The following is a 20317-nucleotide window of genomic DNA, read 5'->3' as shown; positions in this document are numbered from 1 at the left end:
CAGGCTTGATGCCTGGGCTGCGTGTACTGGACTAGGAGTGCTCCAAGGGCAGGGGCTTCGTCTGTCTCACCTTTGATGTTCCAGTGGAAAATGAGATATTCTCATTATCAAAATTTAAAAATCACTGAAAATACTCAATGAAGAAAATTAAAATAATTTGGTCCATTCCCTTAAAGATAATTTATTGTTGACTCTTTGGTAAATCAGCATTTGATTTACTAAATCAAATTACTTTTGGGGTTTAATCTCTTTCTATCATTTATCCATCTATATTCAGTATCAAGGTGGAAATATTTTTTGTTATCTCAACCACTGGTCTGAAAATTTATTATAGATTGAGGCCAGTTTTTGTTTGTAAAGCTAATATATGATTGAATTAAAAGAAAAATCTTAAAGATGTTGAAAAGATATTGGTTGATGCACAAACTTCAGAGAATAGGGTAGAACTGCTCTGCATAAGAAAAGGAGGAGTTCTTTTTTTTTTTTTTTCCTTCTAAAAAAGGGCAGAGAGAAGAGTAGAGAATAACCCAGGGAGAAGTAAATGAGAGGGAGGGAAGGGGAGCCAGAGGAGGCTGCAAGACTGAGAGCTGAATGGAGGAGGAGAGAAGAGAAGAATTCATGGTGCTGGGGTGCCCAGGAAACATTTGGAGTCCAGCAATCTCTTATGGGGGTACCATGGCATTACCAGTGCAGCAGGCAGCACCATGTCTCCCCTAATGGCTTAGTAAAGACTTTTATATCTACAGAATACTTGATGTGAGCGAGCTTTTCCTGTGGGAACAGGGGTGAGTGTCAAGACCATATTGAAGCTGTGTGGGAAAAAAAGCCCATACGTGTGGAAGCAGGAGCCCATGGGCTGAGAGACAGAGGTGGCCAGGAAACACAGCTCCTTTCTTCTTTGCCACCTGATTCCCCCTAAATTCACAGAACACTTGGAAATGTTTTAGACTCTATAGGACCTGGAATTGGCAGTGTTGAACCACTTCTGTCCTTAAGGGTCAGAAAGACCCTAGAATATATCTTGTTTATAATTACTCTAATCCAAACCACAATGGTGAGACTGCTCCCCCAGTCTTATTAAGATGCAATTTCCTCTAAAGAATGTGTCTCAGATATTTCCAATGGATTTTGATACCTAACGTGTGCTAAGGAACACATCCCTGGCATCCCTCTCCTCTGGTCCTGTCCTCATGTTATTATCCCTCTTGGTCCAGTGATGACTCTCACTATCTCTACTCCAGAGGACATGGCTGCTCTCTGGCACTGACCACTGCCCACCAATATGGACGTGGGCTCTACCATAATTTCCCCTTACAGAAGAACCAAGACTAATGGAAGGAGAGTCCAACACGGAAGATACATTGCTTGGCAGTTCAGGTCCATTTTGCCGTAGGTCACCTATGGGTCCAGCCACCTTCCTGAATTGTCATCAGCTTTTCTCCGTGTAGTCAGGCACAGGTCAGGACACCTGGCTCCTCACAGTCACCGAGTCTCAAACCCAGAGAAAAAAGAAACAATTTCTCCTCACCTCAGACTAATTCCTTTTCTGTCCCAGGATGAATATCTTCCTAGTATGATGGACAGTGGAGAACTTCTATCTGTTATAGGGAAACCCAACTAGTATATAAAAGAGTGAGACTGGCTCTGTGATCCCAAGAAGAAAATAACAAAGATGATACTTTTTCTATCATGTGGGTTAGATGGTCTTACCCTTGGGCAACTTGATATAATATTGTTTTTACAAAAAAAATATGTAAAGTAACTCAAATACAATTTTCCATCCTCTTTCATTTGACAATACATTTTGTGCATCATTCCATATAGTGTCAACTTTATGCTTTTTAATAGTTGCATGCTATTCCATAGTTACATGGTTATACTAGTTTGTTGATGATCATTTTGGTTGTTTAAGCAAATACTGACACAAGTATGTATTTCAAAATACTTTAATAGATGATGTAAGTCTAGGAGTATTCCAACATTTACCATGCAATACGTTTTAAATTGTGGTTAAATACATACAACATAAAATTAATGATTTTAACAATTTTAAAATGTAGAGTTTTGAGGTATTAAGTACATTCACATTGTGTGCAACAATCACTACCATTCATCTTCAGGACTTTTTCATCTCCCCTAACCAAAACTTTGTACCCTTAAAGACTAACTCTGCATTCCCACTTCATTGCAGCTCCTGGCAACCACTCTTCTATTTTCTGTCTCAAAGAACTTGACTCCTCTAGGTATCTCATATAAGCGGAATCATAAAGTATTTTTCCTTTTGTGACCGCCTTACTTCACTTAGCGTATGATTTCTTCAAGGTCCAATGATGTTGTAAGCATGCATCATAATTTCCTTCCTTTTTAAGGCTGATAATATTTCACTCTATGTATATACCACATTTTGTTTATTTATTGGTTGATGGAATTCAGATTGCTTTTGACTATTGTGAATGATGCTGCTATGAATGTAGGTGTACAAATACCTGGTTGAATTCCTGCTTTCAGTTTTTCGGGGTTTATATTCAGAAGTGAAATTATTGGATCTTATGGTGATTCTGTTTACTTTTTTTTTTTTTTGAGACGGAGTCTCGCTCTGTCGCCCAGGCTGGAGTGCAGTGGCCGGATCTCGGCTCACTGCAAGCTCCGCCTCCCGGGTTTACACCATTCTCCTGCCTCAGCCTCCCAAGTAGCTGGGACTACAGGCGCCCGCCACTTCGCCCAGCTAGTTTTTTGTATTTTTTAGTAGAGACGGGGTTAGCCAGGATGGTCTTGATCTCGTGACCTCGTGATGCGCCTGTCTGGGCCTCCCAAAGTGCTGGGATTACAGGCTTGAGCCACCGCGCCCGGCCTCTGTTTACTTTTTTAAGGAACTTCTATACTGTTATCCATAGTAGCATTTGGATCATTTTTAATAACGTAAAAGTAGCAATATATTTATATATATATATAAATAAAATATATATAATATAGTGTGTGTATATAGACAGAGAGCTATATATATACAGATATATATCTGTATATATATATTTATATATATGTATTATATACTTATATATATATATAAATAGCCATTATATATGGCCCTATAGGTACAGATATCTGTACCTTTATGTAAAGCATTTCTGTAGGATATGGCTGGGAACAGTGGCTCACGCTTGTAATCCCAGCACTTTGGGAAGTCGAGGGGGAAGGATAGTTTGGGGCCAGGTGTTCAAGACTAGCCTGGTCAATACAATGAGACCCTATCTGTACAAAAAATAAAAAAGTTAGCTAGGTGTGATGGTGTGTGCCTATAGTTCTAGCTACTCAGGAGGCTGAGGCAGGAGGATTGCTTGAGCTCAGGAGTTCAAGGTTACAATGAGCTGTGATAGCACCACCGTACTCCAGCCTAGGCAACAGAATGAGACCCTTTTTCTAAAAATAAACAAAATAAAACAAAATACTATATATTACTATTTGTTTTCTTTCTATTCCATTGGAATACGTCTCTTTTACTGAGCTGAGAACATGCCATTTTATTTATTGTGGCTTGACATCACCTTTAAACATATGTTAAATCTAATCCTTCTCTCTATGGCCCTTTTTAAAATTTTTGTTGTTGTTGTTCTTGGCTGTTCTCACTTGAATATTCTCTCAGATAAACTTTAGAAACGTTTGTTCAAGTTTATTAAAAATTCCATTAGAATGCCATTGAATTTACAGATTAATTTAGGAAAATTGACAGCTTAAAATATGGAGTCGTTTTATTCAGGAACAAGACATTTTATGTATTTGTTAAAGTCATTTTAATTTATGGTTATCTCTTAATTATTCTCAGCAGAAGACAAATCTTAATTCCAAGTTTTTGTTGAGAACCACCTGTTCAGCTTGATTATCTCCTTTGTTTTTCTTAACTGCATTTATTCTCATCCTCTACATATGAACTATAACTCATTAGAGTTTGGAGGCAAGAACTTTATAATAAAAGTATCTAATTAAATTTCTACCTGAGAAAAAAGGACACAGAGCGACAGCTGTACTCTTGGCAGCAGCTCCTCCAAAGCACATGCTTCCTCTCATTTTAAAGACTTGCCTTGATCCACCTTGGGGTGGGGAGAAAATGGAGAGCAGGGAAGGCAGAGAAAGAAAAGAAGAAATGGCAGAATACCGGAGGAGGAATCACGTGGATAAATTCTTAGTTCTTGTAGAGTCAGAAATTCCATGTGTGGCCTCTTTGTTTTATTTCCAATGTTGTGAATTCTTAGAAAGTGAAATGCACTATGACTAAACATGAATGAAAAGGTCCTGTAAATTCAAATATAAATGATATTTTGGGAGGTGCAGAGTGCTATACATACTTCCGCCAGGAGTATGAATAACTAAGTACTGACAATATTCTAAAATGAAAGAATTTAAACACTTTGATTTTAATTGAATAAAATTTGGGTTAACAAATTTTGAGGAAATTAAGATGTTTTCCTATGAAACAATTTGTGATGCAATTAAAAACACCATCACAGTGTAATTTCATCATTTGTATCTCCTTAAAGATTGATGAAATTCTTTCATACTGTACATTAAATTTTTAGTAAAGGCCAAAGATGGAAATAAACATATTTCTAAGAGAATGTCACAATCGCCACTAGAGGGTACAGTAAGCAACCTTTCTTCCAGATATTTGAGCAGAAGAATATTACCAAGAAATAAAAGGCAATATAGAATCACAGTACTTGAAACAACTTCAATAGGTGATCTGAAAGAGAAATGGCTTTTAGAAATGGTCAACGTATTTGACATCCGGCCAAGGCAAAGGGCATCAAATGATTTTCAAGGACAATGTGTGTCTTGGATAAAAGTAAAGTGAATTTGTCAAGGAATACAGAAATGTTTCTAAAGTAATTAAACAAACAAAAAAATAAGCCTTTTATACATACATGGAATTCTGTAACCATCTCCCTCATTAAGCCTGTTGATTAAAGCTGCTTCTAGAGTGATCTTATTCTGAAAAGTCAAACTTAATGAGGTCTTAGAAAACAAAATGATGACATAGGATTTTAGAACCTCAGTTAAGATCCAAGTTGGCAGTAAAAGAAAAAGACAACATTCTCAAACCAGCAGTGACATTGGCATGAGTCAGATGCAGAGGGCATGAATTCTTTACTTCAGATATATCTCCAGACTAGTGGATCCCATGTTGTGAAAAATAAATACATTCCTCCTTCCTTCCAATCCTAAAAAGAGCAGCTTGCTGTTTATTTAAATTGGAGAATCTCATCCAATACACTACTGAATCTACTGCAATGTTTCTTGATAAAAAAAAATCTTTCTTTAATATAGGATTTCTCCCATATCCCACTATAAGCATGCATACAGCCTTTACATTTCAAATACTGTTATGTATTATATTACAGAAAAATTATGCTTCTTAAAAGAAATACACCAAGCTTTGCACTATAGGAGAAAATAAGGCAAGCAAATCTCATGATAAGGAGAAAAAATTAATCCTTTTATTAACTATTTTTCTAGATATAATATTGCTTAACAGATAAAGAGTACTTAGCAATTTATGATATACCTTTATAATATTCTTTTAATCTAGTCAGGGAGGTATTTTTATTCATATTTTCTTTTTTTTTTTTTTTTTTTTTGAGACGGAGTCTTGCTCTGCCGCCCAGGCTGGAGTGCAGTGGCCGGATCTCAGCTCACTGCAAGCTCCGCCTCCCGGGTTCACGCCATTCTCCTGTCTCAGCCTCCCGAGTAGCTGGGACTACAGGCGCCCGCCTCGTCGCCCGGCTAGTTTTTTGTATTTTTTAGTAGAGATGGGGTTTCACCGTATTAGCCAGGATGGTCTAGATCTCCTGACCTTGTGATCCGCCCGTCTCGGCCTCCCAAAGTGCTGGGATTACAGGCTTGAGCCACCGCGCCCGGCTTATTCATATTTTCTGAGTGAGGCAACAGAGACTTGGAGCAGTAAAAACCCTTCCCCAAATTCTCCCAGTTAATAGAGGACAGAGCTAGGAGAATGAAGCTTTGGATTCCTTCCTAACCTAGACTTATTGCTGCTATTCTCTGGCTCCCATGCAACAGAGATGATTCAGTGTCAGAAATCCCCTAAACTGCACATTTACATCTCTCTGAAAGAACCTCAAAGTTAATATGAGAAGGATTTTTTTATTTGGCTGTGAGTGTTCTGATACTTATGCTCACAGTGTCCAGTCATCCCTAGTTTTGATTTCTTGGTCATTTTCCTTTCTCAGGTCCATTTCATCATATGGGCATGAAACTCCAGGCAGTACATTACTAAAGGCTCATTATATTTCTTCGGTGGTTGAAGTCTCTTGGCCTTCATTATAATACCCTGTCTTTTTTTGATTACCTGGAAAACTTTCTCAAGATGTAAAAAGTTGCCAAGCGCATGTTTAAACCTTTTTAGCATTTGTTAAAGCATTAGAGTAGTTTAGAGTTGGTCAAGGTGCAGTGGCTCATGCCTGTAATCCCAGAACTTTGGGAGACCAAGGTGGGTGGACCACTTGAGCTGAGTTCCAGACCAGTCTGGGTAACACAGTGAGACCCCAAGTGTAATAAAAATTTTAAAAAAGTAGTTGGGCATTAGTCTGTTCTCATGCTGCTAATAAAGACTGGGTAATTTATAAAGGAAAGAAGTTTAATCACAGTTCAGCGTGTCTGGGGAGGCCTCAGGAAACTTACAATCATGGTGGAAAGCACCTCTTCAACAGGGCAGCAGGAGAGAGAATGAGTGCCAAGTGAAGGGGGAAGCCTTTTGTAAAACCCTCAGATCTTGTAAGAATTCACTGTCATGAGAACATGACTTAGTTATCTCCACCTGGTCCCCCTTGACATGTGGAATTACAATTCAAGATGAGATTATGGGTGGGGACACAGAGCCAAACCATATCAGGCATGGTTGTGTCCACTTGTGGTCCCAGTTACTTGGGAGACTGAGGTGGGAGAACCACTTGAGCCTGGTGGGTGGAGGTTGCAGTGAGCAGACATTGTGCCACTGCACTCTAGCCTGGGCAACAGAGCAAGACCCTATCTCAGAAAACAAAAACAAAACACAAAACAAAACAAAACAAAACAAGAATTTACCTATATTGTTACTCAGCAATTTTAATGTACACGTATTAAATTAGAAAAATATTTATTATACTTTTATATTGAATATTGATGAGATTATTTTTATATTGACTATTGATGACAATAGGATTATTTTAAAATGTAATAATGTCTTCTGCACATTAATAATTTCAAAATAATATGGAGATCAAATACTACAGGTGTATTCTTCCCTAAAAATATCTTACCTACATCCAAATTTTAAACTTAATATGGCCATTGGATCACTTTTGAACATATTTTCAAGTTGTGAATTTGGTGTGGTGAGGGTTTTTCAAACTTTAATCATTTATCTTCAATATTTTTACCATATCTATATGCCATCTGTACTATTATTTACTATATATAAATAAAATAAAATTGGATTTAATTGTATTTCCAGTATATTAAATAAATGTGTAACTTTAAACATATTTTTCATAATCTATTTAAAATACTCTTTGGTACCATATTTAATATGTGTACTATATTTTGAGAGATACTGGCCTAGTAGAAAGAGTTCCAAACTAGGAAGTAGAGACCTGGATTATGGTATAAACATTACCATTTTCTAGCTCTGATCATTGAGCAAGTTAATTAACCTCTCTGAGTCTAAATCTTACAAAGTTGTGAAGATTAAAGGGCTAATGACCATAAACATCTTTGCTTGTGCAATACTTTTAATAAATGTTAGTTTTTAATCCCTAGACGGGAATTCAGCTGATTGAAGACCACGTTTACCCAAGTCAAGACAGGGTGAGGTGAACCCAAATACCTTCTTCTCTGTGTAATTCTTATCCACACAATATGCCCTAAAATGCTCATGAAAGATACAGAAGCTATTTCAGAAGGGCCAGGCTATTGATGAAGTGAGAAGGCAGATCCCCATTGTAAATGCTTTGTATGGAATCTTACATGATTATTAATCATATTATCTCAGAAACTCTATGTTTCAAGAACACAAGAACAGAGGGCCACTAAAATAAGCCAAATCAAAGGAAAGGAGGGCTATTATAGGTGCTTGGAAGTCTTGTGAACTATAAGGATGCCTGATGGCATTTAAGTAGGTCTTATGTCAACTAGGACCAGAAGACCAACCTCAATCTTTCAGAGGCTTTGTGATCTCTTCTCTGTTTCTGTCCTGTTTCTACTCTCCTATGGCTCATCCTCATCACAAATTCCTCTGCTCTCTCATCTTGCTCATGACCCCAAAATGGCAGTAAGAGGAATCTGTCCCAGCTTATACATTTTCATTAAGTCTAAGGTCTCTGGCTAATCAACAGATAAGCTCCTCTGGGAATGCACTTCAGAAAGAATGAGCTGTTGGCACCCTAGAACATTGAATGGAAAGAAAGTGCACTTCATTAATTCAGTCATGAGCATGTCAACCTCTTCCACTGCCCAACCCTCACTCCCAAAGTATTAGTAACACTTTGCTAGGGGTTGTGGGGCAGATTAAAGACCTATAAGAATACATGGTTTTAAGATTGGTGTGTTTACATGACATATAATATAAAAGAAAGATGCCCTTTCAGTACAATACTCTTTATTCTTTTTAATGCTAATTGTTACCTCAGGTTTCCTTGGCTCTCAAGTTAAATCAACTCTCCTTCCCTGGGCTAAGCCACATTCATACTTTAAAACTTATTTATTTATTTATTTATTTTTTGCAGAGAAATTTGCTCTGTGAAGTCAGGCTCCTTTGTCTGGAGAAACAACCCCATCGAATCCTTCTAAAGTGGGAACAGAGGAAACAGTCTCGACACTTACTGTGATGGCTCACTGACTTTGACAAAAGTTGTGATGAAATATCTTATTTCCTAAGCAAGGAATCAATAGTTGATTTCCCCCACCCCCCAATGCTGATATCCTGTCATGTAGACGTAGGCTAGAAACACTCAAAACCATTAAAGAAATTAAAAGCTATATTTTCAGTATGATTTTACAAACTAGAGTGAATTCCACACAAAATAAGTAATTGTCTTATGTAAAATTTTGCTGAACTTTTAACATAAATACACAGTTCATAAATTATAGCATGCCCAAAAAAATCAAACTAAAAATTCTTTTCCACTAGGTCTGAGGGGACACAGGAAACTGCCTCTTAGTAAACACCCCAGATTATGTTGATGCAAGTGGTCTAAAAACTACATTTTGAGAAAAGTGCTATGTATGGATGAAAACAATCTAAATGACCTCCCCTGGAGATGATCTGGTTTTTGCTTTTTGCAAAGGAATCATCACATCATGCACTTTATATTTGGGGCATTCATTCACTAGTTATGCTAGCATAAGTCTCACTTACCTACTTGGAAATAATTACATAAGAACTGATTTTTAGAAACCAGAGTTGCCCAATGTCCAGGAAGAGAGCTTGGCCTCTACCTAGTTGAGCATAACCAGGCCGGCCTAGTGCAGTGGAATTCTGGTGTTGGTTTTCTGTTAGTTCACAACATTCTGATAATGTACATTGCTTTAGTGATGTTCTGTGCTTTTGGAGTATTCTGTGAAGTAAGAAGCTTTGCTCCATTTCGAAACAGCAGTTTTGCCAAGGGAAACATGTCTTTTGAAATCAGGTATATTTTCTTGAGTGTTAGAATACACAACCGTGGCAAATGATTATAGAAATTCTATGATAGTCTTTGGGCTATTTAAAAATGTCATACTATATGATTTTTGAATCTTAAAAGCTTATAAGTGATACCAGTTCAAATTGAACATTGTGTGACTAAGGTACTTAAGACATTCTGAAGCCCACAGGGATTTTTTGTGTGTCTCTACAGGGAAAATGTAGGAAAATTGAATGCATTTGATAGCATAAGAGACTTCCAGTTATTTATCATAAGGACCTCCTGGAATTTCAAAAAATGATTGTTTCAATCTGAAAAAGATTTTAGAAAACAACAAAGACAAAACTTATTTTCCAAAGTTTAACTTATATTTTTTCATCTAATGCTTTCTGTATGCTGGTGATAAAGCCTCTTTATTCTTTATCCTTACATTTAATGCTGGCCATGTATCCTTAAAAGGCTGTTATCAGCTTTAAATCATTTATTCTTAGCCATGGCCAAACTTGTTTTTGTGTTTCATGTGTTTTATATTTGTAATCTTTGGACCGTGAAGAAGTTAGATTCTGAAAACTTGTTCAGTTTTCCTGACTTTTCTCTTGGAGATTTAAATTACCAGCCATTGTACTTTTTCCAATCAAATTTTCAGAAGCCTCCAGTGATTCTATATCTGATTCAACTCCTAATTGCTTCATATACTATTAAAGAAAAGCACAATTTATTTTATAAAACAAATTGGGCTTACATACCAGTCAAGGCTATTTTTCTCCAGCTTCCAGTCTGAAACATTCCTACTTATTCATTATAGTTTCAATTCAGTGGCCCTCCCTTTTGAAGCCTTTCCTGAAAATCCCCTGCCTACTTTAGTATTCTTTGTCCTATTTTCCAGTCTGTAGTACTGCTGTTATCCCATAGTACTATAATCATTGACATGTCAATCTCCGTGTTACATAACAGCTCACAGAAGTCAGGAAACTTGTGAAATCCACAGTGCTAGTGAATTGGCTACTGCTAATAAAATACCAGATAAATACCTCAAGAAATGTTTCTTTATGTATTAGACTGAAACCCACATGTTGCGATCCACATAAACATTTAACATTGTATTATGGACAAGAAAGTTTGAATAACAAAAGCTTCTCTCCAAGTGGAAGAAGTTATGACTTTGCCAAATCCCTTTAATATAGTTGCCTCAGATAGTCTAGGATAGGGTTTCCCAACCTTGGCACTACTGACAATTTGGGCTGCATAATTCTTTGTTATGGGAGGCTGCTTTCTGCATTATAAGACATTTAGCAACTTCCAGTATATACCAGTAGCTCCCCCTGCCCCAAATGTGGTAACCAAACGTGTCTCTGGACATTGCTAAATGTACCTTGAAGGACAAAAATTGCTCTTGGTTGAGATATACTACCCCAGAATGATAACTTTTCCAACTTTAGGTCAATCAGTCAGTATCTGAAAGAGATTTCAAACATCATTTTAAAATCTTATCCTGTTAACTCTGTGAAACATTTATTTTTAAGTTTTAATTGCATATTAAACTTCTAATCAGTGCACAATGTGAATTTACAATTTCTGTTTAATATTTGTCCCAGTCTGATTTTTTAACCACTCTCCCAACATGTATTTCAGTTATACCTATTTTTGCTCTTATCTATTGCTTCTTACCAAACCACCTCAAAATGTAGCGCCATAGAACGATAATTTTATTGTATACATGATTTTGTGAGTTAGGAATTTGGATAAGGCATAGCAGATGTGACTTGAGATACTTAGGACAGCTCAACACTGAGCCATATGTATGGGGCCTTTGTTCTCCCTGTGGGTTGAGTTTCTTTTCTTTTCTTTTCTTTTTTTCCCCTTGTTTGTTGTTGTTTTTCATGTGGCATCTGCTGGCACAGGAATGTCCAATATGGCTCCTTAGCTTATGTGACTGATGCACGGGTTGAGATGGCTGGAAGTGTGGGGCTGTTGGGCAGCTATCTCTTTCTGTATGACCAGCTTGTGCTTCCTCACAGCATGGCAGTTTTGGTAGTCAGACTTTTTATACTCTCCCCAGACCAAGCATTTCAAGAGACTTGAACAAAATCTGCAAGGCTTCTTATGACTTAAAGTCTGCAAGTCCCAGAATACCACTTCTGTTACATTTTGTTATTTAAGAAATTTACCAAATCCAGCTTAGATTCAAGGGGTGAGGGGTGAGAGGTGTGGGAGGTGGAAGGAGAGGATTAAACCCTACCTCTCTTTAGGGGATTAAATGTACATACAGGAAGGGAGAAAATCGGTGGTGGCCATCTTGGAAACAAGCTACCAAATCTTCCTAGGTTTAAACAAGATTCTCCCTCTTCTTTTCTACCCTCCTAGGATAGATTTTGCCACTCCTCCCAGGTTTCTGGAAGCCCAATTTCTGGAAATGGACAAAAGAGGATAGATACTCCATTCAGGTTCCCAGGATATTCTTTCACTTTGGACAATAGTTCCTTCTCTCCCCTCCCCCTTTTGTTGACAATTAGAATTTGGTGGCCTACTGTAGACAAATCTCACTTTGCAGGAGGCATGCTAAGCTTGTTTATAAAGTTTTGTTTTAGTTTTTCTAGGATATCTTTCAGGAAATAGCATTTGTCACCCTGGGGGGCATAATAAGCTGACAGAAATTTTCCTCCTAGAAGGATCTGTCATGATTTTTGGCTTATCATAAACATAAACCATAAATATGGATGGTTTTTGGCAGTGGTTTAGTGGGGAGAGGCCATGGAAAAACAAAGTCTTGGGTATAAATTCCAGCTGCACCACTGTGGGGCCTAATATGAGTTCCTTAACTTCTTTTACTCTCATTTACCTTTTCTAAAAAGCGAGTAAAATACCTACCTTGAAGGTTTTTAGTAGGTATTGATTGTTGGAACACAGTCCTCTATGGGTCTCATGTTCTTGTACATCTTGTAAACAGAATCCTTGAATGCCTTTGTTCCAGACTATCTTTTCAAGGTTGAGTATATAGTGAAAGACTTGGAAGACAGTGAATCTCTCTGGGACAGAAAGCACATTTGTTTCCTGACCAGGGTAATAGGACAATGTCTGCCTCTGGAACAAAGGTCAGGTAGACTCACTGTCTATCATAAAAGATCCTGGTGTCCTAAGCTCAAAGTTTCACTCTTACAATGTAATCAACTATGCATAAAGGAGTGAAGTAGCTTTCTTTATGTCACCCTGTGGGAATTCAGGCTTGAGAAACGTATGCAAATGCTGCCCCTGTGGCTACTGCTATTGCTATGATTAATAAAATCCTTTGGTTTTTGACCCAGGAGTTTGGTGTGTTCTGCCAGTATCTGTGAAACTGTGGAAGGTTTATTCATCAACTTGCAAGTAGGGTAAAAATTTAACCCTTCACAGTTTTTCACACTGATATGACTCCAACTAAGAGTATGAATGTGGGGATATCGCGAGTTTTTATTCCAGACTGCTGACCTCCCATATTGTATCCTCTAGAAGAGGGAGAATATGTATAGACTCTGGTCTATTTCTCTTCTATTTAATTTCCATCTCTCTTCTGAGATACCTATGGTGTCTGTCTTGCTGTTGTCGATAGATTGACATAAATTACTAACTCAGCATCCAAGCATGTCCTATTTATTAACTTCCTCAAAGACTTTTTGCTTATTTCCATGGATTTTTAGATTCTCAGGTTAGAGCTCTAAAATTTTGAAGCTAAATATAGTCTTTACATCTAGATGTGGGCTTTGAGAACCAGAACATTGGGAATGGTCAAAATTCTGGTAATTGGATTTCACAGCTGGCTCCCCTATTTCTACCGAAAGAGAAATGTTTTTCTGATAGACACTGTCTGTTAATTCACATGTGGTTCCTTAGGGTTAAGTCTCTTAGTAAACTGTAGTTAATGTCTTACCAGTTATTGTATATCTGAGAAATTTGTTAAAAATTACTAATTAAAAGACATGAATTAGAAATTACCATAATTTATCTGAAACTGGGCTGTACCTATCTCCTTGTCTATTCCAAGTAGCTATTCCTCTTACTTTCCAAATGTTTACATTAGTTGCAGCTCTTGAGGTCCAAGCAAGAGGAATCAACTTTGGCTAACAAAAACAGAAAAGGAATCTATGGAAAGATAATAGTAAGAAGGTAGAGAACCAGGCTTAAAAAATAACAGCAACAGCTATCTCCAGGAATCAGATAGCACTGAGTATACCACAGTTGTTTCAGGATACTGTTCCAATTCTCCTTTCTTCCACTTAAAGTTCAAAGTCTTGGAGGAAAGAGGCCAAGTAGCCATCTTTGGTCCCTGGTCCACCCCTGAGCTAGGGAAGGACAGACAATCTTGTTTTATGGGTCCAGGAGTACACACATTGGTGGCAGTAATTTTCCAAAAGACACCAAGAAAATAGAGACTGGGGTAGCAAAAAAATCACATATATCCCCTATAGTGGACAGTGAAAACATATCCTCTTCTTTGAATAGCTCTTGCTATTTGGTGCCACAGAGAATTCCACCACACAGAGAGCAGACTCAGTAGGTCCGGGATGGGGTTTGGGAATTTGTTTTTTCAAAGGCTCTCCAGCTGGGGGTAATAAATAATCAACCAGGGTAACAAAGAATAAAAATTTTTATACATAAAAACTTCTGAAGCAGAATTATTAAACTCTAAAATTATATTCTTGACTATTTGGATTAGAAAAGAATTAAGAATTATGACATTTTAATTCTGATTTATATTTATTTTTAGAGATAGTCGCACTCTTATAACCCAAGCTGGAGTGCAGGGATGTGATCATAACTCACTGCAGCTTCAAATTCCTGGACTCAAGTCATCCTCCCACCTTAGTCTCCTGAGAAGTTAGGGCTACAGGCATGTGCAATCATGCCCAGCTAATTTTTTAATTTTTTATTTGTGGAAACAGGGTCTCGCCATGTTGCCTAGGCTGCTCCCAAACTCCTGGCCTCAAGCTATCCTCCCACCTAGGTCTCCTGCAAGTGTTGGGATTACAGGCATGAGCCATCACACCTAGTCACTCATTTCTTCTCTTTTTTTTTCTCGGATGGAGTTTTGCTCTTGTTGCCCAGGTTGGAGTGTAGTGGCGCCATCTCAGCTTACTGTAACCTCTGCCTACCGGGTTCGAGCGATTCTCTTGCCTCAGCCTCCCGAGTAGCTGGGATTACAGGCATCTGCCACCATGCCCAGCTAATTTTTTTGCATTTTTAGTAGAGATGGGGTTTCACCATGTTGGTCAGGCTGGTCTTGAACTCCTGACCTCAGGTGATCCGCCCACCTCAGCCTCCCAAAGTGCTGGGATTATAGGCATGAGCCACCACGCCATGCCCCTAGTCACTAATTTCTGATTGTTTACTATTGTGGTCTGAATTGTGTCCCTACTCCTCCACCAAGTTCCTATGTTAAAGCCCTAACCCAGTACCTCAGAATGTGACTGTATTTGAAATAGGGCCTATAAAGAGGTAATTAAGTTCAAATGAGGTCATTGGGGGTAGGCCCTAATTTAATATGACTGGTGTCTTTATAAGAACAGGAGATTAGGATAAACACAGGCAGAGAGGAAAGACCATGTAAAGGCAGGAAGAAAATGGCCCTCTGTAAGCCAAAAAGAGAGAAGCCTCAGAAGAAAATAACACAGCCACCACCTTGATCTTGGACTTCCAGCCTGCAGAACTGTGACAAAATAAATTTGTTATTTAAGCTACCGAGTCTCTGGTACTTTGTTATAGCAGCCCTAGCAAACTAATGCAGTTACAAACTGGTACAGCACATTCAAAAATGTATTGTCATCACAACTGTCATGGATAAATTAACAATAGCTCCTTTATTTTTCTAGGATTGCCCAGTCACTCTAAAGTGATCCAGAGGATGGCCGGGTGCAGTGGCTCACGTCTGTAATCCCAGCACTTTGGGAGGCCAAGGTGGGCGAATTACCTGAGGTCAGGAGTTCCAGACCAGCCTGGCCAACATGGCAAAACCACATATCTTTTAAAAATTAAAAAAAAAAAATTAGCCTGGCATGGTGGTGTGTGCTTGTAATCCCAGCTACTCGGGAGGCAGAGGCAAGAGAATTACTTGAACCCAGGAGGTGGAGGTCACAGTGAGCCGAGATCGCGCCGCTGCACTCCAGCCTGGGTGACAGAGCAGGACTCCATCTCAAATAAATAAATAAATAAAATGATCCAGAAGTTACTATATTGTTCCCAGCACTGTTCTAACAAACCCCATAAAACTACATAAGATACAATCCTTTCTCTGTCTTCATATCCCATCTTAAAGAGGGGCAGAAGAGGGTGTATAACACTGCACTTACCTGGTCAGTAGTGAGACCAGTAGTCTCCTGCTAAATCCGGTCACTGTTGGGACTCCACAGATCTCACTGGCCTCTTGGGGATTATTTGTGGTATCTCTGGTCTGACTCCCACTGGCATCTGTGGTCTTGGCCGTTTGTTCTGGACCTGAAACTCTCTGTTGGTTCAGTGTTCACTGCCTTTCTGTACCTTTATCAGGTTGTGGAGGGTTTTCTGGATTTCTGACATGAATATTCAAGCTCCCATATCTACTTGCTTTCTGCCTCCACCTCCAGTATTTTGCTCTTTTCTACACTGAAAGTGGTGGGGTGCAGGCCTTCTTCTAGGCTTGCAGTGAGGGAGGATGCATACCAATAGCGCTGAGGTTCTCAAGTGCCAATATATTTATTAGGATATTTCTAAAGCCCCTGTGTGCTTTTACATGGGGCACTGGAGGCATGAAAGGGATCAACGGCCTTGATGTTTCCTCTACTCACTGCCTCCACTCCCTTCTACTCTGCCTTCTTCACTTCCTATTAACCAAGCTGAGGATGAATTTGTTTGCTCAGTCTTCCTATGTGGATAGGATCTTCCTTATATAAAAAAAATTATGACTAAGATTACCAATCTTGGCTCTCTAAAGGAAGCAATAAAAGACTCTGCAAAATCCTTCTGCTCTCTTTTTCTCTAAAACAAGTTGCTGCATTTCAGATAGCAAGAGCTGAATTTTAACACTTTTTTTTCCTTCTTTACATTCCTGTTTTAACAATTCTAAATCTCCCCTAGGCATTTTTTTTTTTTTTGGATAGAATAGAAGCAAGATTAGTATAAGAAAATGTAAAACAGAAAATTTCATTAATATTTTAGAAAATTTCATATTGCTACCTCTCAAGAACTGCTATGGAGTGATTCCTCTCTCTCACTAATATATATAATTATGTTTAACATAAATTCAGTACATTGTGGATCAGTTTGGTAAACCCCCTTTGCCCAGAATGCTTCTTTAATATAGTTCTATCCCTTTAGAAAGCTCAGCGTCCCCCATACCAGATAAAGGAACTAAATCAGTAGAAACTCTTTGAGCAAAGCAGTCTGTATGCTCTCTATCTGCTCTCTCCAATCACATCTGAGAGCTGAAAGAGAACTCTCACTCAAATTCTCAATGCCATAGTTTGTTCCCCTAAGCACAACTTAAATTGGTTAAAAAGCAACTGAAAGAGAGAGGACCCAGTCTGGAGTCTGGCAATGTGATCAAATACCTATTATTTCTATTTTGAGGGGCATGTCACTTCAGATTTTCACCAGGATGGAGCTGGATTAATTCTACCCATTTATGTGTGGTGTTCAAACTGAGAACTCACATCACCTGGGGGTAAAACTTTCTTTATGAACTCCAAAGTACATTGCTCTCCTGAGCCTAAAGCAAATCAAATTGTTTTTCACAGGATAGGCTTAGGGAAAGTCAGTCAGTGTGTTCAACAGTAACACTGAATCACCTTCTCCCTTCTCTTGGCTGCCTACTGAAAGTCATTTGGCTACTTATTATTGTTCTCAATTTATCTCAATTCAAAACATTGATTATCTACTAGTCAATTAGCATGGGGATGAGCATTGTGTGGAATATTAAGTAAGTACCTGGAGCGTATAACCTTGTTGGGTCAACTTGACACTTGAATGGAAAAAAAAATAAGGCAAAATAAAAATTTAGTCAAAATATGTAGTAAACCTAAAGAAATGAAAACATATATTCATACACATATTTGTATACAGATGATAATATCAGCTTTATTTGTAATAACTCTGAATCTTAAATAACCTATATTAGGGCCGGGCGCGGTGGCTCAAGCCTGTAATCCCAGCACTTTGGGAGGCCGAGACGGGCGGATCATGAGGTCAGGAGATCGAGACCATCCTGGCTAATACGGTGAAACCCCGTCTCTACTAAAAAATACAAAAACTAGCCGGGCGACGAGGCGGGCGCCTGTAGTCCCAGCTACTCGGGAGGCTGAGACAGGAGAATGGCGTAAACCCGGGAGGCGGAGCTTGCAGTGAGCTGAGAGCCGGCCACTGCACTCCAGCCTGGGCGGCAGAGCAAGACTCCGTCTCAAAAAAAAAAAAAAAAAAAAAACAACCTATATTAGTTTTCTCTTGCTGTGTAACACATGAACCCAAAATTTAGTGACAAAACAGTAAATTTATTATCTCATAATTTCTGTGGTTCGGGAATCCTGGAACAGCTTAGTCGGGTGGTTCTGGCTCTGGGTCTCCCATGAGGTTGCAGTCAAGCTGTCAAGGGTCTGTGGTCATCTGATGTCTGGACTGATGTTAGAAGATCTGCTTTCAACCTGGCTCACTCACATGACTGCTGACAGGAGACCTCAGTTTCTCACTACATGGCTTTCTCCATAGGGCTACTTGAGTTTCCTCACAGCATGGCAGTTGGCCTCCTCCAGAGTGAATGACCCAAAAGAGCAGGAAGGAAGTCCAAAATCTTTATATGACTTAGCTTCAGAAGTTGCATGTCATCACTTCTGCTTTATTTGTTTTTGTTTGTTTGTTTGTTTGTTTGTTTTTGAGATGGAGTCTCGCTCTGTCGCCCAGGTTGGAGTGCAGTGGCCAGGATCTCAGCTCACTGCAAGCTCCGCCTCCCGGGTTTACGCCATTCTCCTGCCTCAGCCTCCCGAGTAGCTGGGACTACAGGTGCCCGCCACCTTGCCCGGCTAGTTTTTTGTATTTTTTAGCAGAGATGGGGTTTCACCGTGTTAGCCAGGATGGTCTCGATCTCCGGACCTTGTGATCCACCCATCTTGGCCTCCCAAAGTGCTGGGATTACAGGCTTGAGCCACCGCACCTGGCCCACTTCTGCTTTATTCCATTCATTGGAAATGAGTTGCTAAGCCAGTCCACACTGGAAAGGAGAGGGAAATTAGACTCCATTTCTTAAGTGTCAAAGTAGTATCAAAATCATATTCTTGAACATATTTTGAAACTGCCACATGACCTAAATGTCCATCAATAGGAGAATCCATAAAGAAATTGCTTGCATGTTCATACAATGGAATACTATTCTTCAATAAAAAGGAATAAAGTTTTGATACATGCAATAGCATCGATGATTCTCAAAATAATTATGCCAAGTGGAAGAAGTCAGACAAAGAAGAAGACACACTGTATGGTTTTGTTTATATAAAATTATGTAACCACACATTAAACTATGCATATAGAACCCAGATCAGTGGTTGCTTGGGACTGGGGCTGGGGACTACAGTGATAAAGGAAGGGAGGGAGAAAGGAATTTCAAAGAGCCATAAGGAAACTTTGAGAGTTGATGGACATATTCATTATCTTGATTGTGGTGACTATTTCAGAGGTGTGTAAGTACATCAAAACTCACCACGTCGTATGTTTTAAATACATACAGTTTATTATATGTTGATCATACCTCAATAAAACTGAAAAAATTATGGTGAAGACAAGAAATTTTTTCATTTCAAATGCCAATTATATTATCCAGAACTTTAGTTTTTAGCTCTGTCTCTTTAGTCACCAAATAGAATTAATAAGTCTAGGCCTTTTATCTATCATGGGGTAGTTTTCAGCATTGAAAGAACTTATTAACCTCTTTTAACATATGTGAATAATTTCAGGACTCTGAATTTTTATTTGGTTAATCAACACACTTCAGGTTGTTGTCATATTGTCTTTTAAAAAATATCCCCTGAAAGATTTTAAATATATAAAGCCAAAAATATCTATTTTGTTTTGTGGGTTTGTCCAAAATCAAACTAACATCTTCCTCCACAAATATGCTCCCTTATCTCAGTTTATTTAGTCACCATTCACCCAGTAACATGACCTAGAAATATCTATTTCTCCTTCATTCACATCTTCTTCAACCCATCCTTCACAATTCTTTTTTTAATTTAACAAACATTCATTAAGCAACTGCCACATGCCAGACACTGTACTTGTTAGGTGTACAGTGTGAGCAAATGCACCTGATTTTACACTGATGCAGCTTACATTTTAATGTAGGATATAATCTCTAACCCTGGTCAATTGCATACCAGCAATGTCTCTTGTACCCCTTGATCCTCCATCCTCACTGCTACTATTCAGCTTATATGTGAATTGTCTCTTGGCTAAAGTAATATACTAACTTGTCTCTTTTTTAAAAATCTCCTTAGACTAGTTTGTTCTCCATATTTTTGCCAAGGTCTGCTTCCTAAAACATTGATTTGATTATGTTGTTCTCTGATTCTTTTTTTTTTTTTTTTTTTTTTTTTTTTTTTTTTTTTGAGATGGAGTCCCACTCTGTTGCCCAGGCTGGAGTGCAGAATGCAATGCAATGA

This window comes from Rhinopithecus roxellana, chromosome 14 (assembly GCF_007565055.1).
Source record: "Rhinopithecus roxellana isolate Shanxi Qingling chromosome 14, ASM756505v1, whole genome shotgun sequence".
NCBI lineage: Eukaryota > Metazoa > Chordata > Mammalia > Primates > Cercopithecidae > Rhinopithecus > Rhinopithecus roxellana.
The sequence above is the reverse complement of the archived record's forward strand: the minus strand, read 5'-3'. Positions refer to the sequence as shown.